The following is a 23931-nucleotide window of genomic DNA, read 5'->3' on the forward strand; positions in this document are numbered from 1 at the left end:
AGGCCTAAAGATGCAATGTAATGTAGCAATGCTGTCTTGTAAGAAAGCACTGCTCATGCAGGCTACTGCGGTGGCCTTTTGAAGGCCCTCTCTCATCAGGAAAAGGAATAATAAAAGAACTGGTATTTCCCCTTTCACATGGCACATAAAACCAAATAGGACTTGACCTGTCCTTAGAATATTAGTATTTATAGTACCAAAAAGGACTTTGTTTTACCATTTTCACTAATATCACAGTCTTTGTAATTGGGCCATATCAAAGTTTAAAAAGATACTTGCTTTTCTTCCAACTTACAGGGCATCTCTCTTTGCACATATAATTAGTAGATCTGGGTTCAGAAGTCTTTTTATTTTTAAAAAATGTATTTTAAATTTTAGTCATGTATATATATCTGGGATATATGCAAATAATTTATAAACCACTTATATGTAATTATTAATATAAATCGAATGCTTCTTCTGTGTTAGAGCTGGACTATTAATGCAGCCCATTTTGATATCCTAATACAAAATAATCATAAATAGTGGCAATGTGTTTAAACTCTCAGATGGATTTAAATCTTTAAATTTATTATTAACCATAACACTCAAAAAGATAATTTTATAAAATTGACCTAAAAATAAAACCATCTTATAAAGAAGTGATGACTTACCAATTTTAAGATATTTTCTTTTTATGGCTATTTCAATAGAAATTTGAATGAATAAATGTAGATATGCATTGTCTATATATATTAGGCTAGAAATAAGGGATGTTTTCAAAGGTAAGAAATAAAACATCCCATCAATCTTACTACATTTCTTTAGTAAGAGATTTTCCTAATATATTTTCACTTGGAGACTTCTAAAAAATTGCTCAAAGAATTAAAGAAAGCACTCTATAGACAGATCAAAGTTGCAAGTGTCTAATGTAGACTTAGAAATCCCATAATGTTCATTAGGAAACATTAATACTTCTCAGAGATTTCCCTTTGAGTTAAAGAAAGCTTTCTATTGGGACAAAAGTTTAAGCATTACATTTTTTTCTCATCTTTTAAATTCTGTACCATAATGATATTCTGTTTTATAAACACAGTGATTATAACATTATTTATAGCCTTATTTCAATATTCACTAAACTATGGATTTATATTTGGCTTTTAAATCTATTACATTTTTTAGGCTGGGTGCAGTGGCTCACACCTGTAATTCTAGCACTTTGGGAGGCGGAGGCGGTCAAATCACCTGAGGCCAGGAGTTCAAGACCAGCCTGGTCAACAGGGTGAAACCCTGTCACTACTAAAAATAAAAAATTAGCCGGGCATGGTAGTGGGTGCCTGTAATCCCAGCTACTCAGGAGGCTGAGGCAGGAGAATTGCTTGAATCTGGGAAGGGGAGAAGTTGCAGTAACTCCATGTTAAAACTCCATCTTAAAAAATAAAAATAGGCTGGGCATGGTGGCTCATGCCTGTAATCCCAGTGCTTTGGGAGGCCAAGGCAAACGGATCACGAGGTCAGGAGAGCGAGACCATCCTGGCTAACACAGTGAAACCCTGTCTCTACTAAAAATGCAAAAAAAAAAAAAAAAAAAAAAAAGTAGCTGGGCGTGGTGGTGGGAGCCTGTAGTTCCAGCTCCTCGGGAGGCTGAAGCAGGAGAATCGCTTGAACCCAGGAGGCGGAGCTTGCAGTGAGCCGAGATCGCGCCACTGCACTCCAGCCTGGGCAACAGAGTGAGACTCTGTCTCAATAAATAAATAAATAAATAAATAAATACATATATACATAAATACATAAATAAAATCAATTATATGTTTTAATCTGAATTTGAAATATTGTGAAAAAGTATAATGTCAAATTTAAAAATCACATATGTATCTTCTATTTTCATACTGTAGCTTTTTTATTGTACCTGAAAATCTGTAAGAGTATGATTTTATTTCATATTCGTATTAAACAGATTTATGTCTGCTAAGTATATCAGAGCTTTCTAAGATCCGTGCTCATTTCTACTTTCCAAGGAAAATAATTTTAAAGTGCCCTGTTCACTCTCCCTACCTCTATAGATGGATGACTTAGGAAATTTAATTTCTGTAAACTCTCTAGGATATCCCACAGAGGGAAATGCATGGATACTGGTGGACACCAAGATATACATACAAAACAATAACAATAAGGCAACTATTTTTTTTTTTAAAAACCCAGAAAATTGGGTTGGGTGCTTATTCATGGGCAAATCATCTGATAAGCTGGCAGTTGCCATTTGAACCCTCTGGTTGAAAGGAATAATTTTTAGAAGAGGAGTGCTGAACGACAAGACAATGTCTACTTTAAATAGCTTTATTTTAATGAGCATATATGTGAGTCGTGTCAGGGACAGCGCTGGCCACTTAATAGCCATTCTTTCAGAAGAGAGAAAATAAACAAGTGCTAAAACTGATTAAGGAATGTTTGATTTGGCAGTTTAGATATGTTAGATGCTCAGGCAGCAGTTTCAATTCTGTTTCAGAGGACAGGGATCTACTTATTTAGTTTGCTACAAATTATGATCTACTGAAGAGTATGATTTATAAATGAGAAATGTTATTTTTGTTAAATCCTGGGAAAGTTTGTTTCTGATAGCCACGTATGTTGTTCTTTAATGACTACCTGAAGGGGTCCACTGCTGGCTTCTTTGTTTATGGGACATGCATACTGTGTTTCCTAGTTCTGAATCTTCATTAATTCAAGACTTCTCATGGATTTTAACAGTTTTACTTCCACTCCAGATTTCACACACACTTACACCCATACATTTATAAATCTAATGTTTCTTCTTGGAGGTGCATCTGAAAGGCAAAAAATAAACAATCATGAATTTTGAAGTCTCTTCCTGTTATAATATGCAGTATTTATTTTATAAGTAAATGTCCATGCCTGGAGGATTGCATACCCCAAGAAATGGCACAATTTTGTGTATAAGCTTCAAACCTTAGGACCTTGTATTCTGGAGTTATATTTTATTATATATTTAAATAAATATGTAAAATAAATTACATAATAAATTATATTATCTACAATCTAGTGATGCATGTCATGATAACTCATACAAACCCTCCTTTTTAATAGACATATAATCACTACATTGGCAGGGTTAGGGTGGAAGATGGAATAATACTGTTTAAACTCTTTTTTTTTTTAAGGATTTAATTAAACATATTTATTCCTCTGCAGGTGCCTTTACCAAGCCTACACAATTGCAGGACTGCTGTTAGTTCATGCTATTCAGTGGCTATGACAAAGGAATATTATGTGGAGAGAAAAGATGTATGTGTGTCTTCAAAATTGGTTGTGAGAATGAGACAATTTTGAGGTGGCTCGGGTCAGAGGGGTTTTGTGCTATGATTTGTTACAAAACTAAAACTTTTTCTGACTTGTATATACAGGAGCAGAATTTCCCAACCTTATCTTGTGCCTTTGATACGAACTTGAGAAACCTATAGGAAAACACATTAGATGACAAATCATGCTTCCCAGTGTAAAGATTAATACAGTTTTTAGGATTACTAAAATTAACAAAATTAAAACATGATAGGCTCAATCTGTTTGTGGAACTGTGTAAGAGCAATCCAAGATGTTTGATTTTTTTTAATACAGAAAATGCAACAAAATCATTTTCTTATGACAAAAGCAATATGTAAACTTTTATTACAATAGCTAACATACTTTTCCATCTATCTTTAGACTGTTCTGCCAAATGCCATTCACGCAACACTTACTGTTACTGCTGTAGGCCTGTTGACCTGGGCATCTGTCTTTCTGTATGTTTCAGGTCTGTCCTGATGCCTTTCCTCATCCAACCCTTGATCTTCAGTCACAGCTACCCAAAGGAGCAAGTACGAAATGGTGGGAAGGCTGTTTCTCCTCTAATGTTGGAGCTTAGCTTGGAGTCACTTCTTGCCTGGTCCTTTTTATATGCCCCCTACTCCCTAAACTAAAAATGAACTAATACTCATCATCTTCTCTTCTCTCTTCTCTGAGTGAGAAATTTCATCCCTGTAATTTTGGTATTTACATCTAAATACTTAAAACAATTTGGCTTCTGCTCTTCCTTCCCCCTGCTGGGATGATTTCTCTCTATATTCTCACCCTGGCAAGATTTCTTGTGCTGGGTTCATTGATTCAAGTTTCTTTTTTGAGGAAGTTCAGTATAGAGGAAGCTTATGTTACCTTCAAATTGAATGACATTTCCTAGAGTATTTTTCCTTGATTTTGTTTAATGTAGGAATACTAGTTGAAAATATGACCAAAAGCTGGTGAGAGATAGAAGATGCAAACTTCTCTCTCTGTCTCTGTCTCTGTCTCTCTCTCTCTGTCTGTCTCCTTCTCTCTTCCTAGTATTGTTATAATTAGAATATTGCAATCATTCTTTTGTTTTCTCTTGTGTGCACTATTGTTTACATGTTTCTCCTATGGAAATTTTCTTTCCAAGGAGAAATTAACTTTCTAAAAATTCTAATTATACAGAAAATTAAAATATAGTATAACTATTGTTTATTTCCTGAAAGCAGGAATAAATAAAGGTAGGAGCAACACTCTCTGCTTTTTAGGAGTTGTAGCTTTGGAAGCACACACATAAATCATTATACCATATGAGAGAACATAATTATATAATAGTGATATGAGAAAAATAGAAATTACCTTAAAAGTAGAAAATATAAGGGATAATGGAAAATGTAATGACTGATAAAAAACTAACCAAACAGAAAAGCCCAGATGAACAGATAACCAAACACAAAAATACTCTCTCAAATCGGAACAGCGGCATTGTTTAGCTGAAAAGTTAAAAGCTTAAAAGGGATATGATTGAAGGCTAAATGATTAAAAAATAAAGGAAAAGTTAAAATGACCTTGTTCTTCACATCTTGTTCACGAATACTAGAGTACTCTATAACCATTATGTGAACTTTAAAAGAGGCATTCATGATTCAAGAAGAAAGATAAACTGCTTTGCTTCTTAAGTGGCTCTTGAAGCTTGTTATGTAAATATATGGTAAAGTAGAAACATATAATTGGGTCAAAAGAAATTTGAATGAGTTATTAATTTTTAAATTATTTATAAGGAGATTTGAGATATTTGTGAGATTGAGACTGGTGTGAGATTTAAATCAATGCTTTTGGTGTTGGTATGTGGAGGCCATATGTGATCATCTTATCCTTCTAAAACATGTACATCCATTGGTTTTTTTGTTTGTTTGTTTGACACATTATCTTACTCTGTCATCCAGGCTGGAGTGCAGTGGTGCAATCATAGTTTACTGCAACCTTGAATTCCTGGGCTCAAGTAATCCTCCTGCCTCAGCCTCCTGAGTAGCTGGGACTTCAGGCATGTACCACCATACCCCTTTAATTATTTTATTTTATTTTAATTTTTTCATAGAGATGAGGTCTCACTGTTTTGTCCAGGATGGCCTTGAAGCAATTCTTTCAACCTTGGTCTCTCAAAGTACTGGAACTGCAGGCATGAGCCACTGTGACCCACCTGTATGTCCATTGTTGTTACCGCATATATCTGGTCAGGTCTGTTGTGATACAAAAAATGATTTACTGTCATTGTGAAATGGGGATTATGCTCAGCTGAAAGACTGTATTTTTGTGATGTCAGAGATACAAGGAAACACATGAAATTAGTACCACCATTCTTTTATTCCCTGCCATCTGTGTCAACCTTACAAAATACAAGCTCCAGGAGTCACCCATATTCATTAATGATCTTATCATTATACTATTTCATTCTCTGTATCTCTAGACGTTTCCTCCCTTTGTTTTTCATCTCCTAACCCTTCCCATATCAAGTCGAAAACAAACCAGAACACCTTAAGGAACATTCCCCTTCTATCTTTTTCCTATTAATTAAAAGATAGCTCTCTCCTGCCACCATATGGAATAGTGTCTGCTTATGTTCCCACCTTCTAGGAATCGTGGGTCTCAGCAGTGGTAGTGGGCAATCACTCACCCTGCCTTTTACTACTGTGTCTACAGAGTGACTCCTCTCTCATATAAAAATCCCAGTTTCTTTGGAGCTCATAACTTCTGGATATTCTATCCCATATCCTGAGCAAACCACTCCTCAGCAGTTATTAGAGGTTAGAAGATTGTAGGATGATGACTCAGCCTTAGTTTAAAGTTGCCTTTAATTTGTCCTATCACCAAATTAGCAAAGGGTGCAAACTAGGATCCAAGCTCGATAAAACTGAATGGATGCAGATATCTAGGATACAAGCTAGATAAAACTGAATGGATGGAGGTTTCCAGTCTCCTTACTCTCTTGATGGGTGCCCAAAGTTCAGGGTCAATGTAACAAGCAGAAATTAAGGAATCCACCAGCTCCAGTTTCCCAGAACTTTGCTTTTAATGAGAGTGTTTGTGAGAGTGGCCTCATAAAACCTCTAGCATCCATAGTATTATTTTATGAGGAAATTCATTCATGATATGCTGCAGTAATATACATTCCTTTTTTGTGTTCTTCACTCGTCATGGTGCCAACCTGTAGCAGAGCTCATCATGGGATACTCCATTTATCAGTCTCGTTATCACTTCTCCACATTTTTCAATGATTATGGAATTAACTAATAGATTATTCCATTCAAGTTTAGCTGTCAGGTGAATGACTTCTGTGTCTAACTGAATCAACGCATCCACCATCTAGTCTCAGAATTCTTTCATTTACTTACTTCAGGTAATCTTTGCTCCATTTTTCCCTGACAACCTTCTCACATTCAGCAGTTGATGTGTTATTCTGGAAAGAGTATATGCTTTGGAATTACACAGGCTAGAGTTTGCATCCCAGTTCGGCTACTGACTAACTGTGTAACATTGGGCAAATCATGTAACTTGACTCATACTTAGTCTTTTCATCTGTAAAAATAATGAATCAAGCTGAGTGTAGTGACTCACACCTGTAATCTCAGCAACTTAGAAGGTTGAGGTAAGAGTATCACTTGAGTCCAATAGTTTGAGACCAGTCTGGGCAACACAGCAAGACCTTGTCTCTCTAAATAAATTAAGAAAATCATTATCAAATGATATGGCATATGTAAAATGCGAAGCACAATGCCTACAGGTACTCAAAAATGCAAGTTTCAACTCTACTTCATATGGTTACATGCTAGGTCTTTTCCATGTATTAGAATTTTCAGTTTCTGAAATCTTAAACTCTAAGATATACCTTCTTATTCTTTGAGTTTATCTGATGCATTTACTTTTCAAATTAGAGTTTTTATCTTCTGATTCTTGCATTTTTCCCCCTAAGCCTGTTAATCCCTTCTTCTAATGACATTTTTTTCTCTATGTGGCATACTTCTTAGGAATGGATGCTCCCTAGGCATGCAGCTCCCGCCATTCCTTTGCTCCTTAGTATTTCTGCACCACGACTCTGTAAAGCTTCAACTTTAAATCAATCCAACCATTTACCTTCTGTGTTTCTCTACCATTGTTGCTACCTCTACAAATATATATATATATGTATATATATTTTTGTATATATGTATATATATATATCAGGCAATATGCTCTAGCTAAGGCTGTAGAACACTATGCATTTAAGTATCAAGAATATATATATCCTTTTCTTTTTAATTTTTTCTCTTTTATTGCTATAAATATTTTACCTATTTATGGAGTACATATGAGTTTTTTTGCATTCATAGAATGCGTCATGATCAAGTTAGGGTATTTGAGGTATCCATCACCTGAGTGTTTATCATTTTTATGTGCTGGTATCATTTCAAGTCCTCTTTTCTAGTAACTTTAAAATATACATAATATTGTTGCTAAGTATAGTTGCTTAGTCTGCTGTCAAATATTAGAACATATTTTTTCTATCTAAATCTATGTGTGTGCCCACAACCAACCTCTCTTTATGCCCCCTCACCCCCACTCACCTGTCCCAGTCTCTGGTATCTATGGTTCTTTTTTCTGTGTCCCTGAGATCAAGGTTTTTTAGCTCCCACATATGAGTGGGAACATGTGGCATTTGTCTTTCTGTGCCTGGCTTATTTCACTTAACATAATGACCTCAAGTTCCATCCATATTACCGTGAATGACATGATTTTTTTTTATGGCTGAATAATATTCCATTGTATATATTCCACATTTTCTTTATCCGTTCGTCCGTTGATAGACACTTAGGTTGGTTCTTTGCCTACTGTATTTTGCGTGTCCTTGATAACCTTCTTTTTCCATTTCTCTCAAACCTTCACTAACCACCTCAGTTCATAACCCATATCCCTCTCATTTACTTTGAGTTGATAATCTTGACTAAAATATTAATGGAAAGGATTGTCAATTCTTGCACATCTCCTCGACTTCTTGTACATCTACATACACTTTTTATATCCATGATTAAATTTCTCTTTCATCTCCCTGGAAACACGATCTCTTAATTTACACAGGGTTTTATAGTTTTCCAGCAAAGACCACTTTCCATTTTCTTTCTTGATACCTAAGTGCATATAACCTACTGACTCTTAGATTTCTACTTAATCTCATAGATGCCTCAGTATGCCTAAAACTCAGCAGATGATCTCCATTTTGTCACCTAAATCCTAATCTTATTCTTATATTATCATCTCATTTAATGATTTGCAATGTATTTAGCACCCAAGCTAGAATCATAAGAGTCGTATTACATCTCTGTCTTTTCCTCAAATGCTGTATCCTATTGGCCTATCAGACCTACTGTCTTAATTTTGCTCTATCCTCTTCTGTCTGTTCACACTGATGCTATCTTAGATCACATTTTCATCACATCTTATGCAGAATACTGCAAATAGCATCCTATTTTCTACCTCTAGTCTCAGTTTCTTCCAGTCATTGGCCTTCACAGTTTCCATTCTTTATGTAATGGAAGTATGACTATGATACTCCTTACTTAAAATGCTTTCTGAATCCCCATTCTAAGTTAAACTCTTTCTCATAGTATTAGGCCCTCTGTGATCTGGCCTTCCTTCTCTTCAGCTGCATCTTCTTTCATTCCTTCTCATTTAACCTGGGTCCCAGCCATGCATAATTTCAGTGAGTTTAATGCTGTTGCATGTCTACAAGTCACATGTTTTTTTCCTCTCCTCAGGACTTTCTGGGGTTATTTTTAAATAATTTTTGAGCACCTCTTATATGCCCAGCTCTGTGATAAATCCTCTTCTAGGTGCTGGTAACACAAAAAAATGACAAAGATTGATCTCTGACACTGGGAGGCATGGAGACACATACTGTAGAATGAGTAATTTTATATAGCGTCACTGCAGTGGGAACCATGTCTCCTTTGTTCACCAATAGTCTACCAACATCCAGCATAATGACTGCCACATAGTACCTGATAAAAACATGCTGTTTTTTAATAATATAATAACACAGCAGATATTACTTATATACTTATTTATTTGTGCCAGGTATTGTTTAAATGGTTTTACATATATTACCTTGCATAATAACCAAAACAACCCTATGGAGTATATGCTACTATTGTCTCCATTTTACAAGTGAAATAGAGCCATATAGAGGATAAGCTGCTTGAATAAATTGTATCATATAAACACATCATCAGAGTACAATGGAGACACCCAAAGGTACCTAACCCAACCCTTTTGGCTCAGAAAAGGCTTCCTAGAGCATTCTAGGCAAAGGAAAGAGCATAACGAGGAGACATGGGAGAGCATAGTGTGTTCTGAGTTCTGAGTTGGTAAGGGTAAAGTAGGAAGGGAAGAAGAGTGAGAAATAATGCCCAGAGGTATTGCAAGTATAAGCAGGAGAAGGTAAAAAAATGGAGCCAAGTTTCTTTAATTTCTTGAATCAATTACTTTAGACTCTGCATGCCCTATATTTGTCTTTGTCCCATCCTTGATTCATTTCCTCACCTTCTTGAATGACATACCTTCTTGATGCCTGTCCAAAATGCCAGAAGTTAATGCAATTCCAGCAGAGGAAGAAAGGGTATCCAATGACTGTATTACTGTCAGTGCTTCCATTTGTATGTAGTGCTGTGTTGGATATCATCTACCAGGTCCTCGTCTTCTGCTGTGGGGCAGGTTCCAGGCTAGGACCCATTGATGCTCCAAGCTCAAATCACAGGATTATAACCTGTTTTAGTTCCCATTTCCATGCTCAACATAATTATGCTAAAATGTATTAATTTAGAAAGCCTTCCAACATAAGCTACACAATGTATTGAAAAGATCTCTTCAACAAATTCTTAGGCTCTTGTATTGAGTATATTTCTTCAGCCTTATACTCTTACCTGTCACAGGTCCATTTCAGAAGGTTTATCTAATTTTAAATTTTGGGAATTATAATCTGGAGTCTTAGCAATTTCTCAGAGTGACTTCTAATGTGAGTCTATCCAGTATCTCCCCATTGACCAGCTTTGCTTAAATGATGTTAGAGCCAGCAACTTTTTGAGACAGCAAAAGTTATGGGTAACTCTTTCCTCACTTCCCTCATAGTGGGTGCCTTCTCACTGCCTGCCCTATAAGTGGGTCTAGATCACAAAGTGCCTCATCATACAAACCAAGGAGCTTGGATTTCATCTAGTTGATGGGGAAGAGACACTGAGGGCTTAAGGCACCGTGATGTTCTGGTCAGGTTTTAGAAAGATGGCACTCTTAGTAGTGGAAGGAAGATCATAGAGGAGCAACACTGAGGTAGGAACCCTCCTGAGGAGGCTATTGCCTCCTTTAAAGGAGGGTTTCTTTAAAGGAATGGTGATGGGTGCTTGAACAAGGATGATGTTGGAAAGGGGGTAGATTTCAAAGACAGTGTCCTTCATGTGCATTTAATTTCTGTTCTTTGCAAGACATTCTCTTTTTCATTTTATATATCAGAAAATATCTAAGTATGCTTCTATATGGATCCTAGATAACTCCCTTCTAGTCAAGATTTACTTTTCAGAATAAGTGAGAAATACCAGGCAAAAATTATTCTTTACAGATGGTTCCTTAACTGTCACAATCATCATGGCCACATATTACAGTAGAACAGTGATTGACTACAGATTGTGATCAGTGGATGCTTGCTAAATGTTTGAATGGAGTGAGGTCTCGACCAAGGTTTTCTACTTCTTAAAATATTGAAATACTTCACTTAGCACTTTCCTTTCTATGGTGTTTTAATACAGGGCATAAGGAAGTAAAGAAACGTTAAGTGGTGACATTTAATATCCAGTAAATAACAAGTGCTTGTTTGATTGTAAAATCCTAGTATTCAGTGTTTTTCTCATCTCTATAATACTAATAATTTATTTGTCATTATTGTATGCATTTCAAAGCTTCTTATGTAAACATGGGGAAATCCTATTTGACTCTGCATCTGAGTTTTAATTGCACATTATATTTGATTTAATTAATAACTGTTTGTAGTGAATAAGCTATAGTGTGAGAGTTGTTGTTAACTTAAAAGTAAGTAACTAGAGAAAATTAACAGCTAAATTATAAAGTCATTTCTGGATTTGATATACTTTTAAACTGAGAGGAATAAGTAAATTTACAAGCAAAATGGTAACATTTTAAATGAAATGGTCAATGTTCCAAGGCAATTGGGATAGCAAACACATCTTGTTAGTTTCTTATTTAATGAACATGGTTCCACTGAAAAAATCTGAAAACTTTTTGTTATGAACTACTGTCACAGGCACAGTACAGAGGCAAGTGCTATGTAGAGATTAATACAAAATGTCACAGTCCCTTCCCTCACAGGGGTGACAATCCAAAGAAGATAGAGTACTTTTTATCAAAGCGTTTCAAATGAGCGAGCAGTCTAATTTTCACGTTCCTTTTTCCTCCCTTATATTTGCAGTCTTTTATAATTCATATGGTCAGAAGTATTTTTAAATTAATGTTAATTTTTAAATTTACACTTTTTCATGATCAGCTTGGTTCTAACTTATACTAATTTTTCAATTTTCTATGTTTAGAAGGAAAAGGAAAAAATCTTAGTAGATGCAGTTATTTCACCAATAAATGAGAAATCGTATTGTTTTTCTTTTACTTTTTAAAACGTTTTAAATACTTGAGGCATTAAGGTTTTTGTTTCCCTCAAATAGGTGTTTGTAAAAAATATTTTATGCTCAGGACACTTATTTATTTTCATGTGGATGCCTTCTGGGGCAAGCATTACTTGGAGAATTATTGATTTCTACCTGACTTAATGCCCAAACCTTTGCCAAAGTAATACGGAGGAAGAAGTTGGAAAAATTAAACTTGACTGTTTTAAGATATTGTCAAAGGGGTAAAGCTGTTAAAGGAACAAAAGGAAAATATTTCTACCCAAGTAGCTCTGTGTAGTGCAACCTGCAAAGTGCTTGTGATTGAAAATATTGCAGATGGGCTACTAGTTTTGTTAACCTGGGGAATAATATTTCATGGTTATTCTTAAAAAAAGGATCAGATCATTTTGGAATTATTGTTTCCCAATTGAGAGATGTAGAAATTAAATAAATTACTTTTAAAGGTAGAAATAGAAGGATTGATTTTAGAAAAACCATACATTCTTTTGGAATAATCTTTTTTAGATAAGATTAACATTTAAAATTGTAGACTGAGTCTGCTTTACTCAGTCTTAACTTTAAATGTTAATCTCATCTAAAATATCTTCACAGAAACACCCAGAATAATATTTGACTGAGTATCTGGGCACCCTGTGGCCAGTCAAGTTGGCACATAAAATTAACCATCACAAGGTTAAATGTGAATTTTATAAAACTTGAAGATTAATTAGATATAGGAGATGATGAAGAGGAGGAGTCAAAAATGACTCCCAAGTTCTGACATTGAGCTATTGGTTAGTGTCATTTGCTAAGCTGAGGGCATGTGAGGAAAAACATGAGTAGTAATGATGTGGATAATGAATGTGAACGATTAAACCCAAGCTCTTTTTGATACACATGCATGTATACACACACACACACACACACACACACACACACACACACACAGAGAGAATTATAAAGTCTCTGATCACAATCTCAAGTTCTTTCCTACCAAGTTTGAATAATAACTTTAAGTCAGAGTGTAGAAGAAATGTTTATTACTTGTTACAGATATAATGTAAAAAATGAGCAAGGGTGAGATTAGGTCCTAAGGAGAGATTGAAAAGGAGCTTGACTGTACCTGGTACAGATGTACCTAGATAGAAATCTCGGCACTTCCCACACAATGTTGTTTTAGTTATATTCTCAAAGTTATGACTCAGATGTTGGGGAGTGAATATGAAATCTGATTGTTGGCATTGCAGAAGATCAAACCACATCTCTGATTATGGGGTCATCTTTTCCTGGAAGGAATGGATATTCCACTCTCAGTCATCTTAATGCGAGTTCAGCACTAGAGAAGGAAAGAAGAATTGGGACACGTAGCTTAAATCCTGGAATGATGATGTTCATTTTATGTAAGTGAAGGTGATTAGTAGGGCTTAAGAATGGTCTTTCTCCTATTAAGCAGAAATTTTGGAACTCCTTTTATTATTTATGTACTAAATTATTATTGTTTTCATTAACTTTAAAAATGAAGTGTATAATAAGTCAATAATTCTCCAGACTATGTCAGTATCTCTCCACTTATAAAAAATTAGGGAAAGATTAACCAAATAGAACTAGATAGAATAGAATCTACAGTAGGGTTGTATCATAAATATGTATTTATATGAGTTAAAATCTAAATACAAATGTACAAAATACATCAAAATAAAGCAAGAAAATAATTATTTGTTCATGAGGAAATAAATAAATACATAGAAATGAGTGTTTAGTATTTACTCACTTGAGTTGTCAGGCAGAAAATATATGCTGTAGTTGTATTGAAAGGTTTGACGGAATCCATTGGAGAGTTCCACTAGAGAGGCTTCTGCTCCCTAATAGAAGAAAAAAACAAAAACAAAATCTGAAAAATCCCAAACAGTGCATGGTTTGGTTCTGTATTTGGTTGTCATTATGTGGCTTCCCAGAACACTTGTCTAGTTAAACCATCCAGCAAGGCTCAGAGTGTCTCGTTACATTAGGTTACATTTGGTACAATGCTTACATTCTTGGACAAAGATGAATTCACCCCAGTGTACATGGATCTTTTTAGGAGGTTTCTCAACCACCACCTATCTCTCAACCACACCTTGAAAGTAAAATTTAGTCAGCATATATTTGCCTTGTGGCTGAGATATGTTGAACAAAGTGCTGGCATGAAGATTTTCTTTGAAATGGAATCTGAGTAACAATTATAGTTTTGTGTTCTTTTTCCTTTTTTTTTTTTTTTTTTTTTTTTTTTGGTGAGACGGAGTCTCGCTCTGTCGCCCAGGCTGGAGTGTAGTGGCGCGATATTGGCTCACTGCAAGCTCCGCCTCCCGGGATCACGCCATTCTCCTGCCTCAGCCTCCCGAGTAGCTGGGACGCTGGGACTACAGGCGCCCACCACCACGACAGGCTAATTTTTTGTATTTTTTGGTAGAGACAGGGTATCACTGTATTAGCCAGGATGGTCTCAATCTCCTGGCCTCGTGATCTGCCCGCCTCGGCCTCCCAGAGTGCTGGGATTACAGGCGTGAGCCACCGAGCCCGGCTAAAGTACTCTTAAAAAGGGCATATTGGGGATCCATATGCTATGTCTCAGTAAGTTCAATAGCCAGTTTTTTTCTAATTGAGCATCAGAAATACTTGACTTTCTTTCAAGGGTCGTGATATATGACAAGACATATCTTTAAATACCATAATCACCCTCAGCAAGGCTACTTGTGCTTATGAGGGCATGGTGGATTAACACTTCCCATTTCACACTCTGTCCAGGCCATACAAATTGACAGATGAACCTTTGGCCTTATTGCTTTCTTCTCAATTTACATAATTGAAGTTGTGTAAGTTATATGCATTTACGGTACAACTCCACTGTAGATTCTATTCTATCCAGTTCTATTTGGTTAATCGTTCCCTAATTTTTTATAAGTGGAGATACTGACATAGTCTGGAGAAAAGTTTTTTTTCTTTTTATTATACTTTAAATTCTAGGGTACATGTATACAACGTGCAGGTTTGTTACATATGTATACATGTGCCATGTTGGTGTGCTGCACCCATTAACTCGTCATTTACACTAGGTATATCTCCTAATGCTATCCCTCCCCTCTACCCGCTCCCCAAAATAGGACCCGGTGTGTGATGTTCCTCTTCCTGTGTGCAAGCAATCTCATTGTTCAATTCCCATGTGTGAGTGAGAACATGCAGTATTTGATTTTCTGTTCTTGCAATAGTTTGCTGAGAATGATGGCTTCCAGCTGCATCCATGTCCCTACAAAGGACATGAACTCATCCTTTTTTATGGCTGCATAGTATTCCATGGTGTATATGTGCCACATTTTCTTAATCCAGTCTGTCACTGATGGACATTTGGGTTGATTTCAAGTCTTTGCTATTGTGAATAGTGCTGCAATAAACATACGTGTGCATGTGTCTTTATAGCAGCATGACTTATAATCCTTTGGGTATATCCTCAGTAATGGGATGGCTGGGTCAAATGGTATTTCTAGTTCTAGATCCTTGAGGAATCGCCACACTGTTTTCCACAATAGTTGAACTAGTTTCCAATTCCACCAACAGTGTAAAAGTGTTCCTATTTCTCCACATCCTCTCCAGTGCCTGTTGTTTCCTGATTTTTAAATGATTGCCATTCTAACTGGTGTGAGATGGTAACTCATTGTGGTTTTGATTTGCATTTCTCTGATGGCCAGTGATGATGAATATTTTTTCATGTGTCTGTTGGCTGTATGAATGTCTTCTTTTGAGAACTGTCTCTTCATATCCTTTGCCCACTTTTTGATAGGGTTGTTTTTTCTTATAAATTTGTTGGAGTTCTTTGTAGGTTCTGGATATTAGCCCTTTGTCAGATGAGTAGATTGCAAAAATTTTCCCCCATTCTGTAGGTTGCCTGTTCACTCTGATGGTAGTTTCTTTTGCTGTGCAGAAGCTCATTAGTTTAATGAGATCCCATTTGTCAATTTTGGCTTTTGTTGCCATTGCTTTTGGTGTTTTAGACATGAAGTCCTTGCCCATGCCTATGTCCTGAATGGTATTACCTAGGTTTTCTTCTAGGGTTTTTATGGTATTAGGTCTAACATTTAAGTCTCTAATCCATCTTGAATTAATTTCCGTATAAGGAATAAGGAAAGGATCCAGTTTCAGCTTTCTACTTATGGCTAGCAAGTTTTCCCAGCACCATTTATTAAATAGGGAATCCTTTTCCCATTTTTTGTTTTTGTTAGGTTTGTCAAAGATCAGATGGCTGTAGATGTGTGGTATTATTTCTGAGGACTCTGTTCTGTTCCATTGGTCTATATCTCTGTTTTGGTAACAGTACCTTGCTGTTTTGGTTACTGTAGCCTTGTAGTATAGTTTGAAGTCAGGTAGCTTGATGCCTCCAGCTTTGTTCTTTTGGCTTAGGATTTTCTTGGCAATGTGGGGTCTTTTTTGGTTCCATATGAACTTTAAAGCAGTTTTTTCCAATTCTGTGAAGAAATTCATTGGTAGCTTGATGGGGATGGCATTGAATCTATAAATTACCTTGGGCAGTGTGGCCATTTTCACAGTATTGATTCTTCCTATCCATGAGCATGGTATGCTCTTCCATTTGTTTGTGTCCTCTTTTATTTCACTGAGCAGTGATTTGTAGTTCTCCTTGAAGAGGTCCTTTACATCCCTTGTAAGTTGGATTCCTAGGTATTTTATTCTCTTTGAAGCTATTGTGAATGGGAGTTCATTCATGATTTGGCTCTCTGTTACTGGTGTATTAGAATGCTTGTGATTTTTGCACATTGATTTTGTATCCTGAGACTTTGCTGAAGTTGCTTATCAGCTTAAGGAGATTTTGGGCTGAGATGATGGGGTTTTCTAAATATACAATCATGTCATCTGCAAACAGGGACAATTTGACTTCTTCTTTTCCTAACTGAATACCCTTGATTTCTTTCTCTTGCCTGATTGCCCTAGCCAGAACTTCCAACACTATGTTGAATAGGAGTGGTGAGAGAGGGCATCCCTGTCTTGTGCCAGTTTTCAAAGGGAATTTTTCCAGTTTTTGCCCATTCAGTATGATATTGGCTGTGGGTTTTTCATAAATAACTCTTATTATTTTGAGATACATTCCATCAATACCGAATTTATTGAGAGTTTTTAGGATGAAGAGCTGTTGATATTTGTCAAAGGCCTTTTCTGCATCTATTGAGATAATCATGTGGTTTTTGTCTTTGCTTCTGTTTATATGCTGGATTATGTTGATTGATTTTGCATATGTTGAACCAGCCTTGCATCCCAGGGATGAAGCCCACTTGATCATGTTGGTTAAGCTTTCTAATGTGCTGCTGGATCCGGTTTGCCAGTATTTTATTGAGGATTTTTGCATCAATGTTCATCAGGGATATTGGTCTAAAATTCTCTTTTTTTGTTGTATCTTTGTCAGGCTTTGGTATCAGCATGAAGTTGGCCTCATAAAATGAGTTAGGGAGGATTCCCTCTTTTTCTATTGATTGGAATAGTTTCAGAAGGAATGGTACCAACTCCTCCTTGTACCTCTGGTAGAATTCGGCTGTGAATCCGTCTGGCCTGGACTTTTTTTGGTTGGTAGGCTATTAATTATTGCCTCAATTTCAGAGCCTGCTATTGGTCTATTCAGGGATTCAACTTCTTCCTGGTTTAGTCTTGGAAGAGTGTAAGTGTCCAGGAAATTATCCATTTCTTCTAGGTTTTCTAGTTTATTTGCATAAAGGTGTTTATAGTATTCTCTGATGGTAGTTTGTATGTCTGTGGGGTCGGTGGTGATATCCCCTTTGTCATTTTTTGTTGTGTCTGTTTGATTCTTCTCTCTTTTCTTCTTTATTAGTCTGGCTAGTGGTCTATCAATTTTGTTGATCTTTTCAAAAAACCAGCTCCTGGATGCATTGATTTTTTGGAGGGTTTTTTTATGTCTCTATCTCCTTCAGTTATGCTCTGATCTTAGTTATTTCTTGCTTTCTGCTAGCTTTTGAATGTGTTTGCTCTTGCTTCTCTAGTTCTTTTAATTGTGATGTTAGGGTTTCCATTTTAGATCTTTCCTGCTTTCTCTTGTGGGCATTTAGTGCTATAAATTTCCCTCTACACACTGCTTTACATGTGTCCCAGAGATTCTGGTATGTTGTGTCTTTGTTCTCATTGGTTTCAAAGAACATCTTTATTTCTGCCTTCATTTCGTTATGTACCCAGTAGTCATTCCAGAGCAGATTGTTCAGTTTCCATGTAGTTGAGTGGTTTTGATTGAGGTTCTTAGTCCCGAGTTCTAGTTTGATTACACTGTGGTCTGAGAGACAATTTGTTGTAATTTCTGTTCTTGTACATTTGCTGAGGAGTGCTTTACTTCCAACTATGTGGTGAATTTTGGAATAAGTGCTATGTGGTGCTGAGAAGAATGTATATTCTGTTGATTTGGGGTGGAGAGTTCTGTAGATGTCTATTAGGTCCACTTGGTGCAGAGTTGAGTTCAATTCCTGGATATCCTTGTTAACTTTCTGTCTCGTTGATCTGTCTAATATTAACAGTGGGGTGTTAAAGTCTCCCATTATTATTGTATGGGAGTCTAAGTCTCTTTGTAAGTCTCTAAGGACATGCTTTCTGTATCTGGGTGCTCCTGTATTGGGTGCATATATATTTAGGATAGTTAGCTCTTCCTGTTGAATTGATCCCTTTACCATTATGTAATGGCCTTCTTTGTCTCTTTTGATCTTTGATGGTTTAAAGTCTGTTTTATCAGAGACTAGGATTGCAACCCCTGCTTTTTTTTTGTTTTCCATTTGCTTGGTAGATCTTCCTCCATCCCTTTGTTTTGAGCCTATGTATGTCTCTGCATGTGAGATGGGTCTCCTGAATACAGCAAACTGATGGGTCTTGACTCTTTATCCAATTTGCCAGTCTGTGTCTTTTAATTGGACCATTTAGTCCATTTACATTTAAATTTAATATTGTTATGTGTGAACTTGATCCTGTCATTATGATGTTAGCTGGTTATTTTGCTTGTTAGTTGATGCAGTTTCTTCCTAGCCTCGATTGACTTTACATTTTGGCATGTTTTTGTAATGGCTGGTACCAGTTGTTCCTTTCCATGTTTAGTGCTTCCTTCAGGATCTCTTGTAGGGCAGGCCTGGTGGTGACAAAATCTCTCAGCATTTGCTTATCTGTAAAGGATTTTATTTCTCCTTCAGTTATGAAACTTATTTTGGCTGGATATGATATTCTGGGTTGAAAATTATTTTTTTAAGAATGTTGTATATTGGCCTCCACTCTCTTCTGGTTTGTAGAGTTTCTGCCAAGAGATCTGCTGTTAGTCTGATGGGCTTCCCTTTGTGGGTAACCTGACCTTTCTCTCTGGCTGCCCTTAAGATTTTTTCCTTCATTTCAACTTCAGTGAATCTGACAATTATGTTTCTTGGAGTTGCTCTTCTCGAGGAGTATCTTTGTGGCATTCTCTGTATTTCCTGAATTGGATGTTGGCCTGCCTTACTAGGTTGGGGGAGTTCTCCTGGATGATATCCTGCAGAGTGTTTTGTAACTTGGTCTCATTTTCCCTGTCACTTTCCGGCACACCAATCAGATGTAGATTTGGTCTTTTCACATAATCCATATTTCTTTGAGTTTTTATTCATTTCTTTTTACTCTTTTTTCTCCACACATCTCTTCTTGCTTCATTTCATTCATTTGATCTTCAATTTCTGATACTCTTTATTCCAGTTGATCGAGTTAGTAACTGAACCTTGTGCATTTGTCATGTTGTTCTCGTGTTATGGTTTTCGTCTCTATCAGTTCTTTTAATTACTTCTCTGCATGGGTTATTCTAGTTAGCCATTCATCAAATCTTTTTTCAAGGTTTTTAGTTTCTTTGCGCTGGTTACATAGTTCCTCCTTTAGCTCTGAGAAGTTTGATCGACTGAAGCCTTCTTCTCTCAACTCGTCAAAGTCATTCTCCATCCAGTTTTGTTCCATTGCTGGTGATGAGCTGCGTTCCTTTGAAGGGGGAGATGTGCTCTGATTTTTTTGAATTTCCAGCTTTTCTGCACTGCTGTTTCCCCATCTTTGTGGTTTTATCTGTCTTTGGTCTTTGATGATGGTGATATACTGATGGGATTTTCGTTGGGTGTCCTTTCTGTTTGTTAGTTTTCCTTCTAACAGTCAAGACCCTCAGCTGCAGATCTGTTAGAGTTTGCTTGAGGTCCACTACAGCCCCTGTTTGCCTGGGTATCAGCAGCAGAGGCTGCAGAAGATAGAATATTGCTGAACAGCCAGTGTTGCTGTCTGATTCTTGCTCTGGAAGCTTCATCTCAGGGATTGTCCCCGGCCGTGTGAGGTGTGAGGTGTCAGTCTGCACCTAGAGGGGGATATCTCCCAGTTAGGCTACTCAGGGGTCAGGGACCCACTTGAGCAGGCAGTCTGTCCGTTCTCAGATCTCAACCTCCATTCTGGGAGATCCACTGCTCTCTTCAAAGCGGTCAGATGGGGGCATTTACCTCTGCTGAGGTTTCTGCTGCTTTTTGTTTAGCTATGCCCTGTCCCCAGAGGTGTAGTCTATAGAGGCAGGCAGGCCTCCTTGAGCTGTGGTGGGCTCCACCCAATTCCAGCTTCCCAGCAGCTTTGTTTACCTACTTAAGCCTTGGCAATGGTGGGTGCCCCTCCCCCAGTCTAACTGCCACGTTTCAGTTAGATCTCAGGCTGCTGTGCTAGCAGTGAGGGAGGCTTCGTGGGCGTGGGACCCTCCAGGCCAGGTGTGGGATATAATCTCCTGGTGTGCCATCTGCTAAGAACCTTGGTAAAGTGCAGTATTAGAGTGGGAGTTACCCGATTTTCCAGGTGTTATGTGTCGTGTCTCACTTTCCTTTGGCTAGGAAAAGGAATTCCACTCCCCCTTGTGCTCCCCAGGTGAGGCGATGCCTTGCCCTGCTTCAGGTCTGGCTGGTAGAGCTGCACCTGCGGACCAGCACCAACTGTCCGACATGCCCCAGTGAGATGAACCTGGTACCTCAGTTGAAAATGCAGAAATCACCTGTCTTCTGTGTCAGTCACACTGGGAGCTGGAGGCTGGAGCTGTTCCTATTCAGCCATCTTGAGAAAAATTTTATAGTCAAGCAATAAATGTTTAATATTCATAGATGTAAATTTGAGGAATGGTATAAATTTATTCTAGGATACACTTTTAGGCTTTAGGGGCACTAAAATATTTGGAAAGAATATCAATTGCCAGTGGTTTTTTTTTATAAAATGAATTTTTTAAAAAATGAGATGTTGGGGGAATAAAGTATTTTTCTGGGCCTATTCTTACTAAATTATAGTAAGTATATTTTAGACAAATGACAGTCACACTCAGGTCACTGATATCAGTATTTTAATTTTATTCATCATCACTCGGAAAATGCCAAGTTCCTGAGCTTTGCTAATGTCATAGGACTTTCAACTTTGGTTATTTTGGTTTCCTTACATATTCTATAGTGACTAGTGAAAAAACATATTGAATACTTACAATCTAGTTTATGAAACAAGCAGGTGAAAGCAACAATCAGTATTTTCTTCTGTAGCTCATAACTCAACTTGATTCCTACGAGGCACTGCAGTTCCAGCAGAGCTCTGGTCATTGATTACAGACTCACCTGGCTTAACTTGAAAAATGATTTTGCCTAAGCCTCCTGTCTGAGAGGCCTAATTCAGTCCTTGTAGATATAAAATTATTACTACCCCTTTAGCCACGAATGCCAACATTATTGGTGATAATCTTTGGTTAGTATGTTACTATATGTCAGAATAACAATACTGTGAAAACATGTTGGCAAATCAGTTCATCTGACTTTGTGAAATTATGTGAAGAAAAAAGTTTTGCATTGAATGTTTCCTGATTAATTTAAGTAAGTTTTGAATAGGCTATAAATGAATTATCTTGATTTAGGAATGATGAATTTTTTATAGCTTAATAAACCTATAAGACATGTAATAAATTCTGTTATTTTGGCAGCCTTTACTGTAAAATTTGGAACACTAAATGGATTATTTCTCTGTTGACTGCAGATCTTCCTTTTGACATAGCTAGTCAATTCACCGCATATCAGTTCTGATAATAGGTTATGCACCCATGACAAGTGACTAGAAATTGGTTATTCTCCATGTGACAAACGTAATCTAGAAATTGATTTTTTTGTAATATTTTTCCCATATAGATTTGTTTATGATTGGGAGTAAAGAGTGTTTACATAAAACCTTCCACATTCATATATAGACCACACACACATGCGCGCACACACACACAGACACCGTTAACACACCCCTACACACAGGAAGAGAGAGAGAACCAGAGAAAGCGAGAAGACTGGCTCCCATTAATCATAATTAAGTATAAGTAACAGCCATGAGCTTGAGTAGCATTTCATATTTTTAAAATTTGAAACACTGTGTCAATTTTGGAATTGAGAGGTCTGAACATTTTATAGTATCATTTCTTATTTTTGGAGCAATGATTTTCAATTTTTACATGCATCAGAATCACCTTTATGTAGAAACACAGATTTCTGGACCCTACCCTTAGAGTTCCTGGGCTGGGGCCTCAGAATTTGGATTTCTAACTAATTTTCAAGTGATGCTGGTCTGAAGTTTACACTTTGTGTCCACACGTGTGTGGATTGTGTATATGTGTAATTGGCAGACTATTTGATGCTAGATTCTAGTTTTTCTCTCCTGTCCTCAGGGCTGTGTTTAGTACCCTTAAGATAGCATATTTGTAGTTTTGGAAACAGTATAAACTATTTGGTTGAAATACTGGGTAGAAAGAAGAAAGCATTCTAATGCATTACATTATCTGATTAATTCAAGATTACAAGGACCAAAATTTTTTATTTCCTTCTTTGACATTGAAGATCTTTTTGATGTATATGTGATGCTTTCCTTTCTCAGTAAGCACACCATTCTATGAAAATTTACTTTATTTTTTATAATTGAACATTTTGCAATGCTCCAAGGTTGTTACTTCAAGGTGGAATTTTATTGTGTACAATTTTAGGTTTAGTAGTGTAGATGGGTTAAAGAAAATGTGTTCAGATGTCTGGCAGTATTTTGTTGTGGCTGTTAATGATTTAGAGTAAAAAGTTTATTGTTATAAGAAAAAATAAAATTAAATAATGGTGTTAATAAACTAGAGCTGTTATTGTAATTGTATTATGCTGCAGTGGTGAATTGACTCTGCTATTTTTGTAGCTATGCACACAGAATAAATACTGTTTAGTTGGCATGAATTAACAGGCCATTCATTGGAATAATTTTTTTCCAGGACTAGCATACATCAAGCAGATACTCAATAAATATTTGTTAAACAAATTAAATGCAGAGACCTGGTCTCTAGGGCTGTAGCTTATCAGTTTTATTCAGGAATGCTGGGTAAAGGAAGAAAGCTTTTTGCCTACTTATAATTTCAGCCTCTATACTTGGTTCATCAGAATGCATGGTGCTCATTCACTGATTTACAGGAGTGCTTCTTCATTACATATGGGCTGCACATACTCTGATACTCTAACAGCTGAGCCTTTCCAAATTGTATTTAATGGTATGGATTCGGTGTTGAAATTAGACTGGAATACACTAATACCTACCACTGCTGATACTGCATCATCCCTATTTTTTTTCCTTTCCTTTAGAGTAACAACAAACAACAATCAATTTGTCTCGGTAGAAGTGCTTATTTTTATTAATGTGGCTTTTTTAAAAAAGAGCTGTACAATTCCGACACATTAGGTGGGAATATTGATGGTAATATATCCTGTATATGGCCTCATCAGACCGATGCTCCTGTAACTCACATTGCCTTTTCTTATTATTGAAAAATCTTTCCCTTTCAGGCAAGGGAGTGTTAAAGTCCTAAGTAGGAAGGGATCTGTTCTGCCCTCTATTTTGATTC

General features: G+C 36.7%; 1 protein-coding gene and 1 long non-coding RNA gene across 4 annotated transcripts in view; one reads left to right on the plus strand and one right to left on the minus strand.

Annotated features, from left to right (window-relative positions):
* The window catches only part of CTNNA3 (catenin alpha 3), a 1764647-nt gene that overhangs the window by 553023 nt on the left and 1187693 nt on the right, over positions 1 to 23931 (plus strand). The gene's annotated exons all lie outside the window — the stretch shown is intronic.
* LOC141407697 (uncharacterized) overlaps positions 13014 to 23931 on the minus strand; it is a 28632-nt gene continuing 17714 nt past the window's right edge. The window contains exons 2-3 of the long non-coding RNA XR_012417895.1: positions 13765 to 13855; positions 13014 to 13329 (exon numbers count right to left, since the gene is read on the minus strand). This is a non-coding gene — a long non-coding RNA (uncharacterized lncRNA). The remainder of the gene's footprint in view (positions 13330 to 13764; positions 13856 to 23931) is intronic.

This window comes from Macaca fascicularis, chromosome 9, assembly GCF_037993035.2.
Source record: "Macaca fascicularis isolate 582-1 chromosome 9, T2T-MFA8v1.1".
NCBI classification, from domain to species: domain Eukaryota; kingdom Metazoa; phylum Chordata; class Mammalia; order Primates; family Cercopithecidae; genus Macaca; species Macaca fascicularis.